We start from the raw sequence: 18292 nt of genomic DNA on the forward strand, positions 1-18292 counted from the left end.
TGGTCCCTATGCATACACCATCCCCTCTATCACCATCCACTCTAGCACTCTTCCCCATCCAATGGGGAATCCATGTCCTCATCTGTCTCCTGCTAGTAGGCATGCTATCACCACTGCTATCACCACATATCATCGATCATACTCTGATGCCATGGTCTCCCAGCCAATCTCCCTCTCTACGATATCTAGATCATCTGCATCGCACTCAAATAATCTACACAATGCATCTGTCCCTATCACTGGGTCATACTCTACTATCTCCCCATGGATCGGAATGCGGAGGATGCGCCATACATCCTCTAGTGTCACAATCATCTCTCTAGTCGCCAGATGGAAAGAGGAAGTCTCTGAATGCCATCGCTCTGCCAATGCGGTAAGAAGTCCTATGTTTGCCCTAATCTCAGGCATGAATGTAATATAGTATATCCCTAATCCTGCTAATGTATCTCTGTCAGTGCTCCTGAGTCTATGTCATAGCATGAAGCAGTCAGGTCGGTTCTCCCGCGTGATCAATGGATACTGTCGACTCTGCATCATAATTGGGGCATATTTTGTCAGTATTAGGGTTTGCTCCTATGAGCTGCATTTCCTTGTTTCATGGCCAAATCAAGGTGTTTCTACTCTATTTTGTCCTATCCTACCCTTATCCCCCCTTTTTGGATCATTCGCATGCTGTTTTGGACCAAAATTGAGTTGACAATGCACAACTAGGCCTGTGTGATGAGTCCTACACCTGTGTCACATAACCTACGCCTGTGTACCCCTACACAAGCATGGAAGACATTACACAAGCGCAAAATTTGCCCTACACAAGCGCAGAAGTTAGTTTCGACATCTCCTGTGGGCCCCGCAATGTCCCGCAAGCAAGTTAAATTCATGAAATTGAAAATATGGGTTTTTGAGATACATACCACTGCTCCCGCATTGTCCGATTATTTGTAAGTATGTACATGTTCTCCGAGGTGATCTGCCATTGGAATGTTCACCATCTCCCTGCAAGTGTCCTTTTCCAGAGCAACAAATTCTCCTCTTTGGCTAGTGCAAATGAGCAATTTTCACTCTCTTGGTCTCATTTATAGATCTTTGTCAGTGCATAGATGGACGTGCACTCTCTCCATCTTATGCTAGTCACGGTCTTTTGCACCATCATTTGTTTGTCCTTCATGCATCCGATCTCTGATTGTCAGTCCGTTCGATCCTATCATTTTTATCGATCAATTGGCCTCTTTTCTGCATGTTTCTGGCCAATTCCTTGAGGGGGCATGCATATGTCATTGTCAGTGTTTGGGGCATTTTGATTATTGTTCTTTGAAACAATGCTTAAAATTGCATTGTCTCAAAGAGGGGCAAAATGTAGACATCTAAAAATGGTCAACGCTTGCGAAGTCATACTTTAACATTTGCGCATTACCTCATTTTAGGTTTTTGCGTCGCATTAACATTTCTCCTATGTCACGCACTTGGTCTTTATCATTTGTGAGCATCGAGTCATTCTTCTGCATTCTTCATTCGTCTCACTCTCAAATTTGGTCTTGTCGACAACAATCTTCAATCATGATTTTGGTCACCCTTATCCTATTGCATCAGTGTGCGTGTTCATTTGTCATCATTTTGGACATCATCAATCCTAATTAGGGTTTTGTCCTCTTTTCAATCTTGTCATCTTGCGATCTATTTTGTCATCAATCGTTGTCATTTTCAATCTTTTCATCTTGCGATCGATTTGTCATCAATCGTGGTCATTTTCAACTTTGTCATTTTGCGATCGATTTGTCATCGATCATCGTCTTTCTCAATGAAAAACATGAGACAAATTGTCATCAATCGTGGTCATTTTCAATCTTGTCATTTTGCAATCTATTTTGTCATCAATCGTGATAATTTTCAATCTTGTCATTTTGCAATCTATTTTGTCATCGATCGTTGTCATTTTCAACTTTGTCATTTTGCGATCGATTTGTCATCCATCGTCGTCTTTCTCAATCATGTCAATTTGGATCAATTAGTCATTGTTCCTCGTCAATTGGCACATTTATCAATCAAATCATTTATCACATTGGTCATTTATCAATTCAAAATCATGATCGAATCGACATCAATTATCTTTCATCAAGACCTAATTGTCATTCTTGCATTTCTAATTCATCTTCTAGGGTTTTATGATTTAATCATTTAACCCTGTTTGTCATTTCTCTCTCTAGGATTAATAAATTATTTATTTATCCTAAGTCTTCGTGTCACAATTGAATGTTCATTTAATTGGCTAACTAATTATTCCTCTTTTTGTGAATTAATTAATAAATGACAAATTATTGATTAATTTACCGAATTTCTCCTAATTCCTAATTTCCTAATTTTCATCAATTTCTTAATTCCTAATTTTCCTCTTTTTCTAATTTCCTAATTTCTATTTCATCTAATTTCAATTCTCTCCTATTTTTCTCCTAATTTCATGGGAATGACATTTCAATTTGTCATAATTTGTCATAATTGACAATCAATCAATTTTGACATAGAAATGTGTCATAATTTTGTCATGAATTATCAATCAATCAATTTTGCATAGAAAGTGCAAAATTTGTCATAATTTGTCATAATTGACATTCTTGATTTGCAATTTCCATTCAAATTGAATCATGCTAATTTGATCATTTCTCCAATTTGTCTATAAATTGGATGAATTTCTTCAATCCCAACTAATCACTTTTTCGAATCACTTTGTCAAATCAATCACGCTTCGAGTACTCTTGCTCCATTATCTTGTCTACTTGCTTTCATCTCATGTGTATGCACTTGAAGGTGAGATCCACAAACAAAGGCTATTTGGAGAAGAAAGAAGGACAATGGAGCTGCATGAAGGAAACATTCATATCTGCATTTGGTTTGCTTAGTTTTTAGCTTTGAATGTTTTGCTTTTCATGTCTTTATTGAGTTTGTTTAGGATTGATCATTTCATTTGAGCTTTTGTGATTGAGCTAGACTAATATTTGCTATTGCTTGTGATGATTTCCAATTTCCTAGCTACATATATATAAGAGCAGTATATGCATGGATTTACAAAAGTGTCATGCAGAATGTAGATCTATACCTTATTACTTAAAAATAGAAGTTCTTCTCCGTGTTCATTTTTCCATGATATAACTTGACCTCGGGCAACCTTTTGACTGTCAAGAAGTGATTGCCTCAGATGAAAGTAGTGATAAATGTCACTTCAACAAAAGAACAACCAATAAATGATAAATTTGTAGAGAGATCATAGTGCCTAAATTAGTCTAAAAGCTTATAAGGATCAGAACCAAGCCATATAAGCTTCAAGAACAATTTGAGAGCATCAAAGTCATCTATGAGACATTAGAAATTGTCAAATCAATGACACATTCATATCAAGCATCTTTACTTTTTTGAAAAGTAGACCACATTTCAGATCTAGATGACACCATAATGACTTTGATTTCCTCTTGCAAGATATTCCTCCATCATGTATTGCTTCATCAAAGTTCAAATTTTCTTCTTCAAGGGCTCTCAATGATTCTCTATATAGGATTCTTCGTGTTTGTGAGACCCACTTCATTGGGAGGCCTACTTAAACATTTCACATCTATTTGTGGACTCTCACCTTTCAAACATTTCACATCTTATAATTGAGCTTTGCTTTGTTTCGAGAATAGTTTAATATTCTCTACTTAACAGGGCCAACCACGTGAAGTTGGAAGCTCATTTGGCCTCTCCCCCCCCCCCCCCCCCCCCAGCTAACATCACTCTAAATTCCCTGTTAACATCTAACATTCATTCATTCTTTCATCCATTATTAAAATATAACATTCATTCATTATCACATAATGTTCATTAACACATAAAATTCATTAACTTTCATTAAAACGCAACATTCATCAATCATCATCAACACATATCATTCATGAACATTCATTAGCACATAATTACATTCATTACACATAAAAATCAGTCATTATCAAATAAGGTAGATTACAATCATTTCTTTCTTTGTTTTTTTTTTGAAGCTATGAAAAGACTCAGTGGAACATCGATTTCTTCATCATTTCCCCCATCTACAGATGTTATGCCCTCTTCTCGTGCTCTTGATGTATGCCTAGTCCTATACAAAGGATGAGGATGCTAAACCAAAGGGGGATCCTCTGCAATAACAAAGAATTGGGTTAAATTCAAAACATTTTTTTATTATTGTTACAAGTTTTTCATTAATTTAAAGAACACAACCGTTACACTCTTTACCTGATGGGGCCACATCATCTTCCACATCATTTTGTCTAGCCTCAACCTCGACATGCTGAGCACCCTCTAGATCCTCTGGAGTTGAAATACGAAATGTTACATTAATCAATACACCAATTGCAATTAAATTTGTTTAAAGGAATAACAATGGTCCTCTTTACCTGATTGGGGAACATCACGTTCCTAATGTTGTCTACCTGGATCATGCTCCACTTGGTCACCACCGACTACATGCTCTAAAATATTAACAATAAAGGTTACATTAATTACTACACTAATTTTCAATTTAAGATGTTTAATTGTACTAATAATTACATAAAAAAATTTGAATAGCAAATGAATACCTCCACTACTAGGATGCACATCCGGACCTTCATGTACAGGTTCTGTTCCACGATTATCATGCTGCATTGCAATGTCACACGCAGTGATATCATTGCTTGCTTATTTAAAAAAAATATAGTCACTTTATGTTGAAACTTAACATCAAATAGATTATTGGTTAAGTATTCAATTTGAAATAATTTTCATTTAGCTTAATTACCGTTGTGATAGATGCATTAGAATCTCATGTTTTCCCACTCAATTCTCGTAGCCTTTCAGCCATGGCTATATAGCCTTGCTGGTAGCCAATTCTCTTGTCATCTTCCATGGGTGCTCTATTGAATTCAAAGCCCTGCATTTTTGTTTAGTATTGTGAATTTTGCTTGTATTGTTTGATCAAAAAAAAATTGTTTACAATTTATAAATATTTTGATGTGATACTTAATTTACTAATTCTTACAAATCATGCGGCAAGTTTCATATAACCACCAGAGCCGAGTTTGTGTTGCCCATGCTTTTCTTGTCTTGCCTTGGTTGCCTTTGACGTGTCACTCAATCTATGAAAAGTTTGAAATATGTTAGATTATATAAATATAATGAATAATTAGTACATATTCACATTCTTAATAGTATCACATACCTTCTTCTAGTGTCTGGTGGTGTATTTCCTTTTTTCCTTTCAATTCTCTCCTTTGCATCCAAAATCAGGTCCTTCCACTCCCTCTCTGGAATCATGGGGGGACGCTCATACTTTACGTTCTTCTCTAAATGTGTCCTGTATTGGTCCCTCACATACTTCAAATATGTGCCAACTTTTTCCAAGAGCTTAGTCTTGTCGAATGTGTCATTTCCAAACAACCCTACCATACGGTTTGTGAGTTCATCTTTTAACTTTTTTTCTTGGTCATTCCACCTTTAAAGCAAAAACAAACCTATTAGATTTAGAAACAAATTGAAGCTACCTTTGATATAGTTCAAGAAATGGATAAAAGGAAAACTATTCTAGCAATGATATGAAATCAAAATAGTGGATAAGGGTTAGTTCACGTATGATGTTCCACCTTTTACGTATGGTGGGCCCAAATATCTACAATGAAATGTCATTAAGATTTTTATAAAAAATATCATTTCCTACAAAAAAAAACATGGGATCATTAGTCCAAAATGAGTGATCAGTAAGTAAATTACAATTAGACTATATATAATAATATTTTTAAAGTACCTGGAACCTTCTGTATCTTCAAGGGAATCAATTCTTCGTCGCTCACCACCAATGTGGCCTGCAACGTTCTCATACTAGCAATACAGGAAGATCCAGGAAATGATGGTATGTTATCAGCAGTACTCGCCTCTGGTGCATCCTCATGTGCATCTCCTACCACAGTAAATGAATCCACTATGAAATGCCTCCAAGAAAGAACACTTCAAGGGTAATAAACACATAATGAAAGAGAGAGAAAAAATGGGATCTACCACCAGTGGGCGGGTCAACACGAGCTGGTGCAACAGACGATGTCTCCATGCTACATGTTGTCGACATTGCAGTCGGCAATACAGTTGGGCTCAACCTCGGACCCATGTCAGCACCTGAAGAGTAATACATTAAATATGTAAAAGATTAAAAAAGCAAGTTCACAAGTCCAAAGGAGTGGTTTTAATATATAGAACATGGTCATCACCTGAACTACTCGCAATACCCTGATCACCACCACCGGGATGATGAGGCCCTATAAATTTCTGTAAAAACAACACATGCATATTTTAGTTAATGACATGAAAGAGATAAAAATATAAACCATTATTGAACTTTTGTTATGATTAAAGCTTTCATTACTGCTTACTTGCAAGTTTTCATTATCGTCAACAATAGTTGCACCCTCTTTGTTATCTCATCAATCTGAGGACTTATGGTTGCCAAATCAAGAATCTCTTGCCTAATTTTTCTAATATTCTTTTGTACAAATTGCATAGGGTTTGTGGTAAGTACGATGTCATTAGCGCATAACACTATCGAGTGCCCCACATCCCTATGGAGGTGTTGAGGTACTGCAGGTTCCTTTCCCTTATCCCAAACATCCGTCTGTGACAAGAATATAATTAACACTATCAAAATTACTTCAAAACACTCAAGAAAAGATCATAATGTAACAGTTTGATTCTATCTAATTTGTACAATTACAATGAGGTTTACCTACTCCATAGAAGTGTTGGGACCTACACCCCTATCTATGCTATGCAGTGGATCAATGTGGCCCTATGACAAAGAAAAAATATAAAAACGTTAGCAAAATGAAACCAATAGACTTAGCAAAAAAACTTAATAATACAATGGTTTATTGGATTCATTAATTGGAAGTTGTCTTAAATGGTATATATATAGTACGTACCACCCCCATGATAGTAACTTTGTTTGTATCTATATGATTCAAATTGTAATCGATTAGCAGCTCTTCCCCTGCACTTATTGATTTTATTGCGCATACAAACACACAATTTCCCTCACATGCCTCAAATATGCAATTGGGTTGCTTATTAGTTGACCCAGGTCATGTACTATTTATAAAACCTACAATATTCCTTGTTGCTTTTGGCCTTCCATCAATGTATACAGCTACTCATTCACTTTGATCATTATCTTTTTGTTGTATATAATTGGCTGATAGTGCATACCTATGCATACTTTTTTTATATCGAACAATCTGCATCCAATCATTATAATTGTAACAAGGTCCAACAAACTCCATCAATTCAGCAACTTTGTTGTAATAGACCTTTATGTTGTCCATGGAAAATAGGCCCAAACCATGTAACGACGAAGGTGCTATGCGATATATCCTCTCATTAACACAAAAATCAGTGTTTATTGGAGGAAGTTCCTTGGGTACACATTGTTTTAGTAGATGTTTATACCTCAAGGGCACCTCAATGTCGCCTTTGGTCTCATCATCATAAGAACATGACCCCCCTTGAGCAAGAAAAAATTCCATGCATTTATTGAATTTTCTTCTAATCTTTTGACCTCTAGTTGATCTCCCTATTTGAGATCTACTACATGTCTCACTTTCCTCTTCTATTCCTGCATTTCCCTCACTCGAGGAAGACACATCTAACAAATACCTATTTGGTGATACCTGTGCACCATCAAATGAGAGAGTTAGTTGGTAATGAGAGAGATATTTTGCAAATGAGGGTAATATTGATGAAGAAGTTGGCCATAAAGTTGATGTTGAGATTAAAATTTAAGTCCAACTGGGGCCTCAAGTGTTGATAATTGTATTAGATTTGCTACTAATGTTGATGTTTGAAAAACTGAGGAAGTTTGTTTTTCTTGTAATTTTTAAAAAATATATTATTTCTATAAGGTGTATTGACTTATACCTATCGATCCATGAGACTATCAAAGGGGTTCAGGTTCCTGGACCAACAATTGAGCATCATAAGCATTACATTTGTAATTTGATAAACAATAAATACTGCAGTATCATAAGCATCACATATGTATCATCATATATGTAATTGAGCATCATAAGAATCACATATGTATCATCATAAACATGTAATCCATCACATAGCTAATAAGTAGTCCACATTCCATAAATAAACACAAAGTTCAAAAAATGTCACATGTATCATCATAAGCATGTAATCCATCACATATGTATTTTAAATCACCATCTATCACATAGCTAGAGGTGCATCATGAATTAATTAAGTAATGGAATTAGAATTCAAAACATATGAATTATTTATGTAACCATATAAGTCAAATCAATTTCTATCAAGATATCAATATTAAATAGATAATATAATAATCGCATCTCATACATTTCATTCATGTCATTGATCTTCTTCTTCATCCAACTCATTATCATGACCATCATCATCATCATCATCATCATCATCATCATCATCATCGTCATCATCATTTTCATTGTGTTCGTCATTGTCATCATCATCACCATCACCGACACCATCACCATCACCATCATCATCATTAGCAGCACCATCATCATCATCAACTTCTTCTTCGTGTACATTTCCGTTAGGAACATCATCGAGTAACTGTCGATTGTGATCATCTATATCATCTTCTACTTCTTCGGTATCTTCTTCTTCCATCACATTATACATTATCGGCCTTCCTCTTGGATCATGTCTAACAACAAATGACCAACCCAGTTTATGTGGAACCTCCGAGTAAAATACCTGCTCACATTGACTTGGAAGAACATAGGGCTCATCCCCAACTCGTTCAAATGACCTTGTATTAACCATTGTAAATCCATTATCATGTTCGATAATAGTTCTATCGGGATCATTTATATTCAGTCGTAGCCTATACCATTTGACGACGAACAGAACTAATTTGAAGGAATTAAAGTCACACTCAAGTATATCATCCAAAATGTCATAGTATTGATTTTGAGACACTTGAGGATGTATGTCATTTCTAGATGAAATATTGGTCACCTCAAAGACTACAGTTATCCCAGAATCACAAGTTTTCTTCGTGTCATCCAACTGTTTGATGCAAAATTTATGACCATTGCAACACATAGCCTTGTGGTGTTTGACCTGCAATATGTCTAACATATTAAAATTATTGCATCATGAGTTGATAAACATACGGGTGATTAATAAAATTATACATACCTATTGATCTCTTAAACCATATGCTAAATCAATTTCCCTTTGTGTAACATTGGAATCTCCATTATGATGAGCTTCTTTAACCAATGAAGTGACACCATTCCATGTTAATGTGTGACCAGAATGTTGACGTCATTCAATCCACACCGTCATCCAATCAAGATTGTTTGCAATATACAAATGTAGCGCATCCCACTCCCGACCAACTATACAAATAATTAATAGACCACTTACAATTGATTTATTTAGAAGATGAAGAGTTAATTTACTACTGATGCTCTGCAAAAAGGATTAGAAAATCTGTTTGATGGCAACACACACAAGAGCACAACAAGCAAACGTTAGTGTTAGCAACAAAAGATTATCCTAAACAGGCATATCAAGAGAGATATTAAGCATGAAATAGAAAGCATATAAACATAGAATAAAATAGCTAATCAAGATGCTCATAGTTGCTCCTCCCTTGTTCCTCTCCTCTCCAAGTCCCAAATGAGTGTAGCTCTCAGCAGGTTTTTGCACTATGGATGCTTATGGAGGATTCAGATTTAATATTAAGCTTCAAATATGAAATGAAAAGCTAAATACTATGCTATTGATGCTAAAATGATTGATTTTACCAAAAAGACAAGATTTTAGTTATGCTATGCTAAATGCTCTCTAAAAATGTCTATAGCCTAAATGCATACAAGTTTTCAGGATCTGGATTATGAAGGAATGGGCTCTATTTATAGGAAAAATGGAGCAATGGATGGCCAGGATTGAAAGGTTTAATCAAGGGTCAAGCTTGAAAGTTGGGGATCCATGTGCACAATTTGCACCAATGAAATGGTGACAAGTGTCAACATAAGATTGGGTTGAGAGAAGAAGTTGGAGGCATTAAATGCCTGAGGAGACCTCATGGTTATCTAGAAGGTAAGGGTCAAGCCTAAATTAGGATTACCCACTGGATTAGGAGTTAATGCAAGGATAAACCTTTGTGCAAATGATTAAGAGATAATCATGGTCAAAGCATTAAAGGCTTGATGAGACCCTTGGGTTGGGTAGAGGTTGAGTCAAAACAAATGTTTTAACCATGTGGGAGGGTTTGAGGTAACCATTAATGGTTATTGGAGACTTTGGGGATTAAGTGGTTGAAGGTTGAAAGCCGTCAATGCTTATCAAAGACTTTGAGCCATTTAGTGGTTGAAGGTTGGAAGCTTTCAAAGGTTATCCAAGACTTTGAGACATTTAGTGGTTGAAGGTTGAAAGCCTTTAATGGTTATCAAAGACTTTTAGGCTTTGAGAAGTGACTCCATTTTGCTTAGGAATGTGACAATAATTAGGGGATGGATTAAGTTAATTAGGAAGGGGTTAGAAGAATCTAGAAGGGGATTAGATTTTGCAAGTGGATTTGGTGGGTGAGGGAAAATAGGATTTTATTAAAATAAAAATTCATTTATTTCAATAAATGTGTGCAAGTTGTATTTGGATAAATATTCAAATAAATATTAATTTATTTAAATGAGAAAAAAGAAGATAAAGCATTAAAATGCTTGAAGACTTTGAGGGGAACCATTAAAGGCTTGAAGACTTTAAGGAAAACCATTAAAGTCTTAAGAAGACTACAGAAGGAAGCCATCAAGTTTGAAGACTTTAAAGCCATCAAGTTTGAATACTTTAAGGGAAACCATTAAAGGTTTCAAGTGGGTGAGGATAAATAGGATTTTAAATAAATAATTTATTTAAAATAGTTGTGCAACTTGCTTTTGTAGGAAAATACAAGTGGGTGGAGGATAAAGGTGATTTAAATAAATTATTTATTTAAAATAATTGTGCAACTTGCTTTTGTAGGAAAATACAAGTGGGTGGAGGATAAAGATGATTTAAATAAATGATTTATTTATTTAAATGTGAGAGGTGGGATTTTGGGGGATTTAAATAAATATTAATTTATTTAAATGTGAGAGGTGGGATTTTGGGGGATTTAAATAAATATTAATTTATTTAAATGTGAGAGAAGATTTAATTAAACAAATATGATTTATTTATTTAATTAATGGTATGAATTTGGTTAAGTGAATTAAATCAAATAAATTGAATAATTTATTTAATTAATAGGAGAAGAGGGTTAAGATGAATTAATTAAATATTAATTTAATTAATTATTAATTGATGGTTAAATAATCAAATAAATACTAAGTATTCATTTAATTAAGTGGACAGATTTATGTGACTACATTTGCCCCTCTTTGAGACGGTGCAGTTTATCGTGTCGTTTCAAAGAAAGAAAAATAGGTGTGAAGAAATGCCCCATAAAATGTAAATTTAATGGGTGGTATGCCCCCTCGAGGGATGGGCCGAATTTTTTTGAAAAATCGGGCGATCTCTCAAAAAAGAATGAAAAGCGGAGGGGAGGTAGAATAGAAGAAATTAGAACTAATGATGAAAGAATGGGAGAAAATGGACTGAATATGAAGAAACAACAAGCCAACGAGTACCCTGAGGTCATGCAAGAGATACATAGCAGATGTAGTGTGGGGTTTGGATTGATGCTATACAATTGATCAAAATTGTTTGGACAATCTGGTGCAATCGGTTTAATTGCCCGGGTCAAGTCAAAGCATGACAGTTGATGTCAGTTGGTCGCTTGGACATGATAAAGTCTGAGTAAGTGAATCAAAGTGACCTGATGTGACTTAGACAATTGATGTAATTGCCCGATGAAGTCAAGGTATATGAAGCAAAATACTCATTGAGACGTAGACAATTGATGTAATTGTCCGTTGGATTGTGTTTGATTGGTTGATCAATTGATAGTATGTGCGTGTGATGGATGGTTGTGGGGAATCATGGCAGCCCCGTTGAGACTAGGTCATTATGATAAATACCTGATGTAGTCTAGGTTTGCCATGATCGATTACCTGTTGAGACCCGAAGATACTTGATCAGAGTATCTGTTGATAGTCTAGGTGTGCGTGAGTTGATGTACCTATGCAGATAGAGTAACTTTCTTAACTTATTGGATGACTTAGGATAGGAAACACAATCCCTCCTATTTAGAGATGGATGGTGATGAATGTGGCTTGATTGGGTTGATGGGAAATGATGAAGGATATGTGATGTTGATTATTGAGATGGGGAGGGTTGGGGGGGTTCGATGTTAGAAGAAATGGAGGACCTATGACTCATTCCTATGGAAAAAGAGGAAAATAGAGTATCCATTGTTATGACTATGTATGCATGATATGCAGCTCTTATGAATGTATGGATGGTTGGAATGCAACGGAATGCAGTATATACAGATGAGATGGAATGACGATCCATAGTGCTCTATTTTCATCATTGAGCTTTTAAAATGTTGGAAGAGAATACAAGCATCTTGACATAATGATTCAAGATGACCAGAGTATTTCTTACATGGATTTGATATAGCAAGTTAATACAAGCAACTTGATATAATGGATCAAGTTGACCTGAGTATTACTTGCGGAACAGACAAGGATTATCTTCGTTCATGCATGACTTGGATCGTCCTCCTTGATCTTAGGCTGATCATATCTTGAGACAAGTGCATACCATAATAAGAAATAAAAACCTTTATCCAAATTGGATGAGGAGGAACCAAAGAAAGAGCATTGTACCTGCAAACAAACAATATATACATAAAGAATAAAGAATATGGATCCTTGGTAATGGTTCATGTCCATATGGTCGAGGCATACGCTGTAGTCAGCAAGCCGTAGTGATTTATGACTGTATTTGGCATAAGATTACGTAGCTTAGTGAACTTCCCATGTAGACACCATTAGTACATGCCCCAGAACTTCATCGGAAATAATGCGCAAACGATACAAAACAATGCTGAAAGATCCCGATACAGATAAACAAATGAATTACTCACGAATCAACCAAGCATTTGATAGCTTAACATAATTTTCTTGTCAAAGAAAACGTCACTTTTGTCTTTGTTTTGGTAAGGAAGGATGCATCCTTGTTGAAGACAGTTTGATTGTTGATGTTGATTGTGTGGTTGATTGGTAAATGGTCATTGTGTGAGTAGTTTGTTAATGTTGGTTTTGCATCTGCTTGAATGAATATGTACAAGGTGTTGCCATGTTTTTGTGTGATTTTTGATGGGTTTTTCGATGTTTTTGGATTTTGTGTAATAGTTTTTGAATGTTTTTGGATTTTGTGAGTCATTTTTGAATGTTTTTGGATTTTGCAAGACATTTTTGAATGTTTTTGTATTTTACGAGACATTTTTGAATGTTTTGTATTTTGCGAGACATTTTTGAATGTTTTTGCCAATGAATCACCAGTAATGTAGAATCCACTTCCATCATCTAGATTGTAAGGGCATTGCCCCCAAGTTGGACATGATTTATGAAAAAGCGGGATGCCAGATGCATGAAGTACTTGCTTGGATTATAGATCAAATAACAAGCCATGGTTAGATGGATGGATGTGTGTATGTATGAATGTGATCGCAACGAGCTTGAAAGATACTGGAGCCATTGCCTTTACGAGTGGCGCCTGTTTGCCAGGTTTTCGCCATCGTACTTACCCAAGGTGCCACTGGAGTGGTTGTTCACCGTTTGGATGCATGATTTTTCTTTACTTTTTTGAATGTTTTTGTATTTTCTTTAGGACATTTTTCTGAATGTTTTTGGTATTTTCTTTAGGACATTTTTCTGAATGTTTTTGGTATTTTCTTTAGGACATTTTTCTGAATGTTTTTGGTATTTTCTGATATGCAGGGGAGCCTGATGCCTTGTACACCTTAGGTATAAAACCATTTGAGGTGCATGCTATTGATTGGATCTGCGAGCGGTTCTCCGTCTGATGTAGCCAACTGATATGCCCCGGACCCGAATACAGCAGTGACAACATATGGGCCGAGCCAATTTGATTCAAACTTACCTTGATGTTCTCTGTTTGGTTGGTTGCGAGGATTCTCTCAAAGAACAAGATCACCTACCTCAAATGTATGAGATCTAACTCGGTGATTGTAGCTTCTACTCATGCGCTACTGATAGGCTTTGAGGTGATTGTATGCAGCTTGTCGCTTCTCATCAAGTAACTCTAAGTCCTGAAGGCATAAGACTCTGTATGCTTCATCATCGATGAGATTATGCAAGGAAACTCGTAATGATGGTATCTCAACCTCAATAGGTAAGATAGCTTCTGCACCATAGACCAATGAATAAGGAGTTGCACCTGTAGGGGTTTGAATGCTAGTTCGATATGCCCATAATGCTGGATTCAATTGAACATGCCAATCACGACCGACATCATTGACTGTCTTCTTTAGGATTCTCAATATGTTTTTATTGGATGCTTCGGCCTGACCATTGCCTTGTGGGTAATAGGGAGTGGAAAAGCGGTGTTGGATATGAAATTTCTCACAAAGCTCACGGACATCCTGATTTTTGAAAGGAAGACCATTATCTGTGATGATGGACATGGGCACACCATATCGGCAGATGATGTAGTTGAGGATGAATGAGGCGATCTGTTTGCCGGTGACTTGAGTAAGTGGAACAGCTTCGATCCACTTTGTGAAATATTCAGTGGCAGTAATAATGAATTTATGGCCATTGGATGAAGATGGATGAATCTTACCCACAAGGTCAAGGCCCCATTGACAAAAAGGCCATGGTGTTGTGATTGGTTACAGTTCCTGTGCTGGTGCATGTATCAAGTCACCGTGAACTTGACATTTCTTGCATTTCCTGACAAAGTAGTAGGAATCCTTTTCCATAGATGGCCAATAGTATCCAGCTCGCATGATCTTCTTGGCTAGTGATGGACCACTTGAGTGAGTCCCGCAAATTCCTTCATGTACCTCTTCCAAAACCTTTGTTATCTCATCCTGTTCCAGACATCGAAGGAGAGTACCCTCAAGACTACGTCGGTATAGGGTTTCGGCAATAATGGTATATCGAGCAGTTTGGCGAATGAAGGTTTTTCATTGGTTATTTGATTGGTTGGGAGGAAGGGTATGATCGCGGAGATAGGTGTAAAACTCACCATACCATGGGGATTCAGAACCAACAAGGCGACATATCATTTCAGATTCGGGGATATCATAAGCGGGGATCCAAAGTTGCTCTACCAAGAACTCGTAGCGTGTTGAATTCTGTGGAAGATCTAGTAGAGATGCGATGGTAGCCATGGCGTCAGCAGCTCGATTTTGATCTCTTGGTATCTGCTCAAAAGTGATAGTAGTAAATGATGTCTTTAGAGTGTCCACCATTTGCTTATATGGCATGAGTTTATCATCCTTGGTTTGATATTCATCTGTTGCTTGTCGAATGACAAGTTTGGAGTCGCCATATACTTGTAGTTCTTGTAATTTCCACTGTACGGATAACCTGAGTCCTGTGATCAAGGCCTCATACTCTGCTATGTTGTTTGTGCATGGAAATGTGAGCCTGTAAGACTTCGGGATGCTATCACCTTGAGGTGTGATAAACAGAATGCCTGCCCCCGAGTCGTGCCTAGTGTATGACCCATCAAAATATAGTTTCCATGGTTGTACTTCTGTGATCATGAATATCTCTTCATCTGGAAAATTGGAAATGAGGGGATGATCGCCTATGAGTGGTGCATCGGCCAACTGATCTGCAATGACCTGCCCTTTGATAGCTTTACGGTCCACATACTCAATGTCAAATTCACTTAGAATCATTACCCATTTGGCCAAGCGACCTGTCAATGCTACTTTGTTGAGTAAATACTTGAGTGGATCAATCTTTGCAATGAGCTGTACCTTATGTGTCAACAAATAGTGCCTCAATTTAGTAGCTGCTAGGATTACTGCTAGGCAAGCTCGCTTAATAGGTGTGTAATTGAGTTCATAGCCAACCAGTGTGCGAGAGATGTAGTATATAGCACATTCTTTTCCTTCTGCATTATGTTGTGCCAGTAGTACACCCAATGTTGTACTTGTTGCTGAGATATAGAGTAACAATGGTCTACTTGGATCTGGTGGCATCAGCAATGGTGGATTCATGAGATAGTCTTTAAGTGTCTGAAATGCTTGCTGGCATCGAGCATCCCACTGAAAGCGGATGTTCTTGTGTAGCAGATGTGTAAATGGGTGACACTTATCAGCCAATTGTGCAATGAATCTTCGGATGGATTGAAGTCGTCCTTGTAGTGTCCTTAGCTGACTGATATTCTTTGGAGGTGGCATGTCCATGATTGCTTTTACCTTTGCTGGGTCGACCTCAATACCTTTGCTTGAGACAATGTATCCTAGAAGCTTCCCGGAGGTTACTCCAAAGACACATTTCTTTGGGTTGAGTCAAACATGGTATTGTTCCAGTCTATCAAAGATTTTATCTAAGATATGGAGATGCCCTTCTCTAGTGAGTGATTTTGCTAGTAAGTCATCAACATAATCTTCCATCATGGTATGCATCATGTCATGGAAGATGGTGGTCATTGCTCTTTGATAGGTTGCTCCTGCATTCTTTAGACCGAAAGGCATTACATTCTAGCAATATGTGCCCCATGGACATGTGAAGGCTATCTTATGTTGGTCCTTTGGTGCGATCTTTATTTGATTGTATCCTGAAAAGCCATCCATGAGTGAAAGCATGGCATGTCCTGCTGTTAGATCCACTATGATGTCAATATTTGGTAGGGGGAAATCATCCTTAAGATAGGCCTTATTTAGATCTCTGAAGTCAGTACAAATGTGGATGCCCCCTTTTGGTTTGCCGACAGGAACAATATTGGAGATCCATTCTGCATAATCAATTGGTCTAATGAAACCAACATCCAGGAGTTTCTTGAGTTCTGTTTTGACTAGCACTGCAATCTGGGGATGCATCTTACGAAGCTTCTGCTTGACAAGTTTGGCTCCTTCTGCTACGGTGAGGTGATGCATGACTAAATCAGGATCAAGCCCAGACATGTCTGCATATGACCATGCGAAGTTGATCTGATGCTTCTGGAAGAACTCTATAAATTTAGGCTGTTCCTCTGGAGTGAGAAGAGATGCCAGATGTATGATATGAGGATTTTCAGGAGTCCCCACATTGTATTCATTGGTTTCCTCGATAAGAATCATGGATCGTTCCTGTTGTGTACTAGCAGGGAGGATGTCAAACCCTTCATCCTCAGGCACCTCAGAGAGGTTTTCACCGTTGGATACGCTCTTTCTTTTTACTTTTGTCGGATCAAACAGTGCCACAGTGTGGTTTTCACTGAAAGATCCATGTTTTATTGTTATATTTTTGCAGCTGAAAGGTTTGGCATCCACCCCAAAGTATGTTGCGCTATTAAGTTCAATGGCGAATCCAGCTTTGTGATCCCCGCTTGGTAGGTTATCCCTTAATTCCAAAAAGTCAATGATAGCCTCATCGTTTTGGAAGAAATCAAGACATGGCAGATTTGGTTGGTTCCATTTGATGAGTTCAGGGTGGACAATGGGCATTACTTCATCGACTAGATTAAGTTCGTTAGAGGTATCAGTGAGGGTCAAGACAGTGTGGTGGAGGTTGTTGATGGTACTTTCCCTATCAGAATTAGGCATAGGATGAGACGTAGGGTCTGTGGAAGATGTTTCCAGCTCAGGAACCCAAGTGGTCTTTATCTATGCTTCTCCGTAAATAGGGATGTCTTTGTGTGGTGGAGGTGGTGATGTGTCTTCCTCATCTGAAGTATTAAGCTGTACAGAATCAAATTCCCACTCATGTGAGTCGGTCTCTGAATCACTTTCCAGCATCTGATTGCTATACCATACTGGGATGTCTTTAGAATTAAACACGGCAGGTGTGATTGGTTGATGTACCTTTGTAGTGATCGGTTCTACAGGAAGTTTGATGGGGATAAAAGAATCTGGCACAGGAAGTATCGACAGTGTTGACTCAGTGGCTTCTGCAGGAACTGCTGGTACCATAGATGCTATTGTGGATTCTGATACAGTTGCTGCTGCTAATGGTACTATGGATGTAATGGCTGTTGCGAATGGGATTACTGGTTTGATTGGTGGGATGATTGGTATTGTAGATGGTGGAGTTGTGAGCCTCGATGGGGCAGTGGGGATAGTGCTTGATGGTGCTTTGATTATGAAAGG

This window comes from Cryptomeria japonica, chromosome 3 (assembly GCF_030272615.1).
Source record: "Cryptomeria japonica chromosome 3, Sugi_1.0, whole genome shotgun sequence".
Taxonomy (NCBI): domain Eukaryota; kingdom Viridiplantae; phylum Streptophyta; class Pinopsida; order Cupressales; family Cupressaceae; genus Cryptomeria; species Cryptomeria japonica.